The sequence below is a fragment of the Engystomops pustulosus genome, chromosome 6 (genome assembly GCF_040894005.1).
Source record: "Engystomops pustulosus chromosome 6, aEngPut4.maternal, whole genome shotgun sequence".
NCBI lineage: Eukaryota > Metazoa > Chordata > Amphibia > Anura > Leptodactylidae > Engystomops > Engystomops pustulosus.
The window spans coordinates 175,446,171-175,453,900 of NC_092416.1; the positions used below are offsets into that span (position 1 = coordinate 175,446,171).

The window sequence follows — 7,730 nt, forward strand, 5'->3', positions numbered from 1 at the left end:
TAAGCTCTTGTGTCACCCCCTCATCCTCATAGACTGTAAGCTCTTGTGTCACCCCTCATCCTCATAGACTGTAAGCTCTTGTGTCACCCCCTCATCCTCATAGACTGTAAGCTCTTGTGTCACCCCTCATCCTCATAGACTGTAAGCTCTTGTGTCCTCCCCTCATCCTCATAGACTGTAAGCTCTTGTGTCACCCCTCATCCTCATAGACTGTAAGCTCTTGTGTCACCCTCATCCTCATAGACTGTAAGCTCTTGTGTCCTCCCCTCATCCTCATAGACTGTAAGCTCTTGTGTCCTCCCCTCATCCTCATAGACTGTAAGCTCTTGTGTCACCTCCTCATCCTCATAGACTGTAAGCTCTTGTGTCACCCCCTCATCCTCATAGACAGTAAGCTCTTGTGTCACCCTCATCCTCATAGACTGTAAGCTCTTGTGTCACCCCCTCATCCTCATAGACAGTAAGCTCTTGTGTCACCCCCTCATCCTCATAGACAGTAAGCTCTTGTGTCACCCCCTCATCCTCATAGACTGTAAGCTCTTGTGTCACCCTCATCGACAGTAAGCTCTTGTGTCCCCCCCCTCATCCTCATAGACTGTAAGCTCTTGTGTCACCCCCTCATAGACTGTAAGCTCTTGTGTCACCCCCTCATTCTCATGGACTGTAGGCTTACCAAGTGTTGGGTAAATTAGTTCTGTCTTTGACCAGGGTGGGGGGCCCAGCCTGCGCTGGGCATCAAAAAATTATTTGGAACTCATAGTTGTTCCTCTCCACGGTAATCTTTAGTAAAAGGCGAAAGATTTTTGCGTTCTGAAGAGAAACCAGAGTATAACTATGAGCCGGCGCTGACATTGTGTGGGGTCTCTGCTCCCCCCATTACACTCATGGAGAGGACGCGCTCTGTGTATAGGAGGAGCCGGTGACACGTCCCGCGTCCTGGGGACGCATTTATCTCATCCGTTACTCAACCTCCATGAGATAAATCACAAACACCACGGGAGAGAGAACAGGAAGTTACATCTGTGAAGAGGCCTCCTGGGTAATATGCAAATCAGGACAGGAAGTTGTCACAGGAGCCTGATCACATGACCGGTTCCTGCAGAAAAGGCGGGAGATTCCTCTATTGAGTAGAGAGGGGCGGTAGGTTGGGAAGGAAGAGGGGGATGGGGCGGCCGGTGGGGGAGGAGGGGGATGGCACTGCTATATCAGGTTTTGGCAGAGAGTAGACACAGAGTAAACGCATCGGGGGATGGGACGAGCAGCGGGAGACAATCAGCATGGCAAGAAACAGAGACTCTATTAGTCGTTGTTCACACACATGTTGTGCTGTTCGTCCTGTTCCACTGCTTTCTCTTCTCTCATATTTGTCCTGAGTAATTTATCTTCTAGGTACAAGGTAAGTGATAAACTCTGCCCAAAATGTTTCCGAAAATTGGCTGAACTTTTCAAATAAATGACAATTCCCACGTACATCCCGGACTGGTATGAAATGCCCTTTCTAGAATTCCCTCTTTGATGTGTAATCTCATCCGTTTACCTGAAAGAAAATCACCAAAGTCATGTGACAGTGAGCAGAAAAGAGTCGTATTTACCAGAGATGAGTCAAGTTTAGAATCTGCGGGGAAGTGTTACTTCAAACGTCCCTCTTCACTCAGCCACAATCCAGTATTCTGTTATTTTATGCTTTCACACTCAGAAAAGTCTGGACACATATCGCTGATATTCAGCAAATTTCCCTGGTTCCTGCAGAGCATCACCACATTGATCAGTGCAATCAGGCCCCCCCGGGGCACTGTACCTCTGAGTGATTCGTTGTCCACGGGGTTGGGTAGTGTCTCCGGCCTCATGTACACCACTGAATTTTTGGCCTAGCACCCGGAGGTATCCTATTTTTTTGGCCATATTTGCGGCACGTCACTTCAAGAAGTGACCCGTTTTTAGGCGATGGGTGGTCCTGGAGTCCAGCACATGTTGCAGGACCTACGGCTCCCAGGGGTTTGCAGCACAGAGAAGTTTCTGAGGTCGCTGAAGAATGTATCACCCTGGTCCAGGGGGGTCCCGTGTTATGGGACAAACATGTGGGAGAGTTTTTGGTTCGGGGCAAAAAGGTGGTGCAGGAACGTCCTCACCAGACAGTATCACAGGGTCGGTGATCCCCGACCTCCAATATTTGGTCACCATTTGTGCCAGATCCATGCACTGGACATGTGAGGCCCAGTATTCATGCACCAGGCACAGGGATGGCACTCCCTGCATCACTGTGTTATTGGATGCAAGGATTCCCTTTGTTCTTATTACAAGAAGGGAATCCATGAATGACATATTCGAGTGATGCTTCGTGTGCCATCTGCAGCCGTGTGCCCAACCTATTACCTGTATGGTGCATCTCTCTTCTAACCTCTGCTTGGTACATGTTTCGAGGGTAGTCACCAAAGTTTTGATGGGTCACACCCGGTGGTGGAGGAAGAGGGCACAGGGAGTGATGGAGATGGCTCCCTCGTAGTGATGCGGGAACTGTGCCACAACCGCCATCAAAAAGGAGCACGAAGGGACGCCTGCCGCACCGTCCCCTTAGCTTGTTGGCTGAGAGAGAAATGTTAAACCGACTATGTAACCGCAGAAGACGTGCACTGCCGAGCGCTGATCTCTGGGCTCTCCATGAAGACGAGCGCGTGACGGGTATTCTAAAGCTCATCAAAATTAGAGGCACCTTGAGGGTGCAGTCACCTGTCGCGACTAACGCATGTGTATCAAAACATCCTGGTCTAAACCCAATAGAAAACGGACAAAGAAACCCACAAGAGTCACAGAACTGTGGAAGAGGCTGGAAGAAAAGTGGAGCAGATCCCAGCAGAGCCGAGTGACAGACTAGTGAGGTCCCTGTGGCCGGGGCTGAGGTCCCTGTGGCCGGGGCTGAGGTCCCTGTGGCCGGGGCTGAGGTCCCTGTGCCCGGAGCTGAGGTCCCTGTGCCCGGAGCTGAGGTCCCTGTGGCCGGGGCTGAGGACCTGTGCCCGGAGCTGAGGTCCCTGTGCCCGGAGCTGAGGTCCCTGTGCCCGGAGCTGAGGTCCCTTTGCCCGGAGCTGAGGTCCCTGTGGCCGGAGCTGAGGTCCCTTTGGCCGGGGCGGAGGTCCTGTGCTTTTCCAATTGATTGGTGACTGCTGGAACCTGCAGAAAATGTCATTATTATCTTTCTCTGTGCTCCAGTCATTGCTGTTCCCTAATTATCATCATTACACTGTTTGCAACATAAAGATTTTATGTTAATACTTTGGAAATTGTGTAAAACCCTGTTATAGTGGATGAGGACCCCTCACATATCCATCAAATGTTCATCAATAGAGATGGTTCCTGACTTTTTATCTCCAGTGTGTGTGTATATGAGATGGATAATGGATATGAGAAGGATTTACACACTCCATACACACTGGTAGGTGGATTAGATTGTCAGCCCCATTGGGGACAGGGATTGATGTGACAAGTTTTGTGCAGCGCTGCGTAATCTGTGTGCGCTATATAAATAATAATAATTTTCTCTACATTTTTAAACATGACAGGGAGAGCCATATACTATTTGATATACACCACTAGGTGGCGCCACCATGATATTCCTTACACGTACATATACAGGGGGAATCATTTCTATGGGAAGCAATAACATAATTGTAATAAGTTTCATTGTATCCATATCGCACAGCTATAGAATTATAATAACCAGAGCGGAGGGCGCTGGGATACGGAGAGACGGGCTGTGTCTGCTCGAATCCATCAGAGGATTTCTTTTTGTAGTCAATGGGGGCTGCAGCTTTGCATCCAGCTGCCACTTGGGGGCGCTCACAGCATGTCTATTTATTGCCTCCATGTTTATGACAAATATTTCTATTCCCCGCAAACTAAGACTATTCCATTATCATGTCTTCATCTGTGCATTGTGCTATTCCTCTGTTATCCCTCCTGAAAATATCACAACCGCATATGTTACCAGCAGAGGACGTGACACTGTCCTATCATCTCACAGCGATCGCATTTAAATAGGACACATCTCTTTAGCTGAAGGAGTGTTAATTCCCTGTCTTCATTTCCAGGAGGAATAACAGAGGGATGATATAGAAATGAGCCTAATTGCTGTTTCATGAAAAATACAAGTCAGGAGAGAAATTTTCTATAAATGAATACATATCTAGCTCCCCCTAGTGGTGGCACTGGGTTAATTTTATATCAGTCAGCACAGAGTTTCAGCGCTTGTCCACTATTATCCTCCATTAAAGACAATGTAGATTTTCTCTTCCATTTCTGTGCAGACCCCTGAATGGTCCTTCTAGTACAGGTCCTGAATATAGATAAAATATCATTCTATGGAACTTTTCATTATCGCTACATTTCTGTAGATCTTTATGTAGAAGGCAGAATACAATGTGCATCCAGATCCTATGCATAAGAGAGAAACAACCTGACGCCCTGAATATAAGAATCTACATTATATGTAACACAATGTAATATAATATTATACTCCGGGCTCGGTCCCTGTGGTGTGGAGTATAATAGCCGTATACCATTATATCTCATCACCCGCTAATAATAATATCACATTATTCTCCAGCGTGGAGAGATAAGCGGCAGGTAGCGCCGCGTGGAAGATGGATGGGTGTTTGTTCCAGAGTCTCCTATATTTACCATGTAATATGTGCAGCGCGTCTCCATCCTGCATGTAATTACATTGTGCCTATAGATATCACCTCCCAGGAGACGCCCTCTGACCCCCCCAACACATATATCCCCCCAGTAATAGGGTTATACTCAGAGGAGCCAAGCTCTATATACATCAGGACTGGAGAAGTCACCGGATGGAAAGCGGTGGAATTATATAATCAACAACTGAGAAGATGGATAGGAGATAGATAGATATGGGATAGATAAAAGATAGATAGATAGATGCAGTTGGTGCAGTTTAGGTGCAATGTTAGATTCAGACTCTTACGCGTCACCCTCCTACAAGCTCCTCTCTGCTTCTCTCCCGCAGCACAGCATGAGAATGACCCCCACAGCAGCACCCAGGTGTGTGACACCCTGCACCCAGTGACCACAGCAGTGGCTTCTCCTGGAGGGGATCCCCCAGTGCTGATCTTCTGCTGCCCGCCTCTAATTCTGCAAAGTATCCTCCTCAAACACCAGTGTGGTCATCCTGCTACAAGGGACACTTATCTGTACTTCCTGCAGCTCCTACACACTTCTCTTCTCTCCTGCTACACGGGGACACTTCTCTGTCCTGTCTGCAGCTCCCACTTCTCTTCTCTTCTGCTACACGGGGACACTTCTCTGTCCTGTCTGCAGCTCCTACACACTTCTCTTTTATCCTGCTACATGGGGACACTTCTCTGTCCTGTCTGCAGATCCCACACACTTCTCTTCTATCCAGCTACATAGGGACACTTCTCTGTCCTGTCTGCAGCTCCAACACACTTCTCTTCTATCCTGCTACATGGGACACTTCTCTGTCCTGTCTGCAGCTCCCACACACTTCTCTTCTATCCTGCTACACGGGGACACTTCTGTGTACTGTCTGCAGCTCCCACACACTTCTCTTCTATCCTGCTACACAGGACACTTCTCTGTCCTGTCTGCAGCTCCACACACACTTCTCTTCTATCCTGCTACACGGGGACACTTCTCTGTCCTGTCTGCAGCTCCCACACACTTCTCTTCTATCCTGCTACACGGGACACTTCTCTGTCCTGTCTGCAGCTCCCACACACTTCTCTTCTATCCTGCTACATGGGACACTTCTCTGTCCTGTCTGCAGCTCCCACACACTTCTCTTCTATCCTGCTACACGGGGACACTTCTCTGTCCTGTCTGCAGCTCCCACACACTTCTCTTCTATCCTGCTACACGGGGACACTTCTCTGTCCTGTCTGCAGTGCCTACATACTTTTCTTCTATCCTGCTACACAGGGACACTTCTGTGTACTGTCTGCAGCTCCCACACACTTCTCTTCTATCCTGCTACACAGGACACTTCTCTGTCCTGTCTGCAGCTCCACACACACTTCTCTTCTATCCTGCTACACGGGGACACTTCTCTGTCCTGTCTGCAGCTCCCACACACTTCTCTTCTATCCTGCTACACGGGACACTTCTCTGTCCTGTCTGCAGCTCCCACACACTTCTCTTCTATCCTGCTACACGGGGACACTTCTCTGTCCTGTCTGCAGCTCCCACACACTTCTCTTCTATCCTGCTACACAGGACACTTCTCTGTCCTGTCTGCAGCTCCCACACACTTCTCTTCTATCCTGCTACATGGGACACTTCTCTGTCCTGTCTGCAGCTCCCACACACTTCTCTTCTATCCTGCTACACGGGGACACTTCTCTGTCCTGTCTGCAGCTCCCACACACTTCTCTTCTATCCTGCTACACGGGGCACTTCTCTGTCCTGTCTGCAGCTCCCACACACTTCTCTTCTATCCTGCTACACAGGACACTTCTCTGTCCTGTCTGCAGCTCCCACACACTTCTCTTCTATCCTGCTACATGGGGCACTTCTCTGTCCTGCTCTGAGCTGCAGTTTACGCCACCGTAATGCTGGAGTGTTTTTGTGCCTAAATGAACGAGTTGCTAATGAAAAATGACTATTAGTCGCAGCAAAACATCTGGATTGGTTGGATAAATTAAGGGGAAACATGGCTATTTTTGCTGCGCGGGTAGTTTGGTGTTTAGTCGCAAAACGGGCGCAAAAACAGTGCAACGGTATGACAAGGCGCAAAAACAGCAGAAAAAACAAGTGATAAATCTGTCCCATTGTGTAGACAGCTATGAGACAGATAGATTGATAGATATTTCGGCAAATGACAGTCATTACATGTCAGATTGTAGAGTCCAGGGGTATCAGTGTGTCTCCCCTCCTTCCTCCGGCTTATAATTCGGAGACCTCTTTCCATCAGCCAGTAATCATCCCATAGTCGCTCCCATAGGGAAACCATTTAAAGGGTCATTAGCATCACTGAATGTCTTTAAGGCAATGTGATTGTTACACGTGTCCCAATCCCGGCGAGGGATCAGGATAAATATGTCCGTCCAGTGTAACATTAAGAATCAATTTGTGCCGCGGATAATGGATGAGGCTGGAAAGTCTATTGCGCCCATTATTCCATTATGGGTGACATAGACGGTGGAAAATTCTGCTCTACAACATCCACTATGATGAGACTATACTGGCTGAAGACCCCCCCTGCTATGCCCTAAAGACCCCCCTGCTGTGATAGACCCATCTCAATGTATGTGATCATTTCCAGGAGGAATAACAGAGCACACACGCAATGAGGATGTGAGATAATATCATTCCGAATTATTTATCTTTTGGGAAATAGGTTCTACATGATGTCCACATACACATTGATAATGTTTATCTTACTATTAATGTCTTCAGGTCCCTCCGTTAATCCTCCAGAAAATATAGAAGAACTTGGCAGCTGGGAGTTATCCATTAGTAGTGTGTCCTTACATATTCTGACACTGTACAATTAGTGCTGAGACTAATGGGACTAATAAGTTCATGGACATGTCTCCAACAACCTGTCAATTTATTCTCATATTCCCTAGAGGAATAACAGAGGAATAGCACAATGTAGAGTTATAAGAAAACAAAGATGCAGAATTGTGATTTTATAGGGAGCACATATCAGAGGTAATATAACAGGGCATATCTACCCTAAATCTACATGTTCCTCTGTT

The 7,730-nt window shown here is 47.7% G+C and overlaps 1 non-coding gene across 1 annotated transcript; it reads right to left on the reverse strand.

Annotated features, from left to right (window-relative positions):
- Nucleotides 1–715: 715 nt before the first annotated feature.
- LOC140066412 (U5 spliceosomal RNA) lies at nucleotides 716–830 on the reverse strand. Its single transcript, XR_011848257.1, has one exon. It is a non-coding gene; the product is annotated as a U5 spliceosomal RNA (small nuclear RNA).
- Between the last annotated feature and the right edge of the window lie 6,900 nt (nucleotides 831–7,730).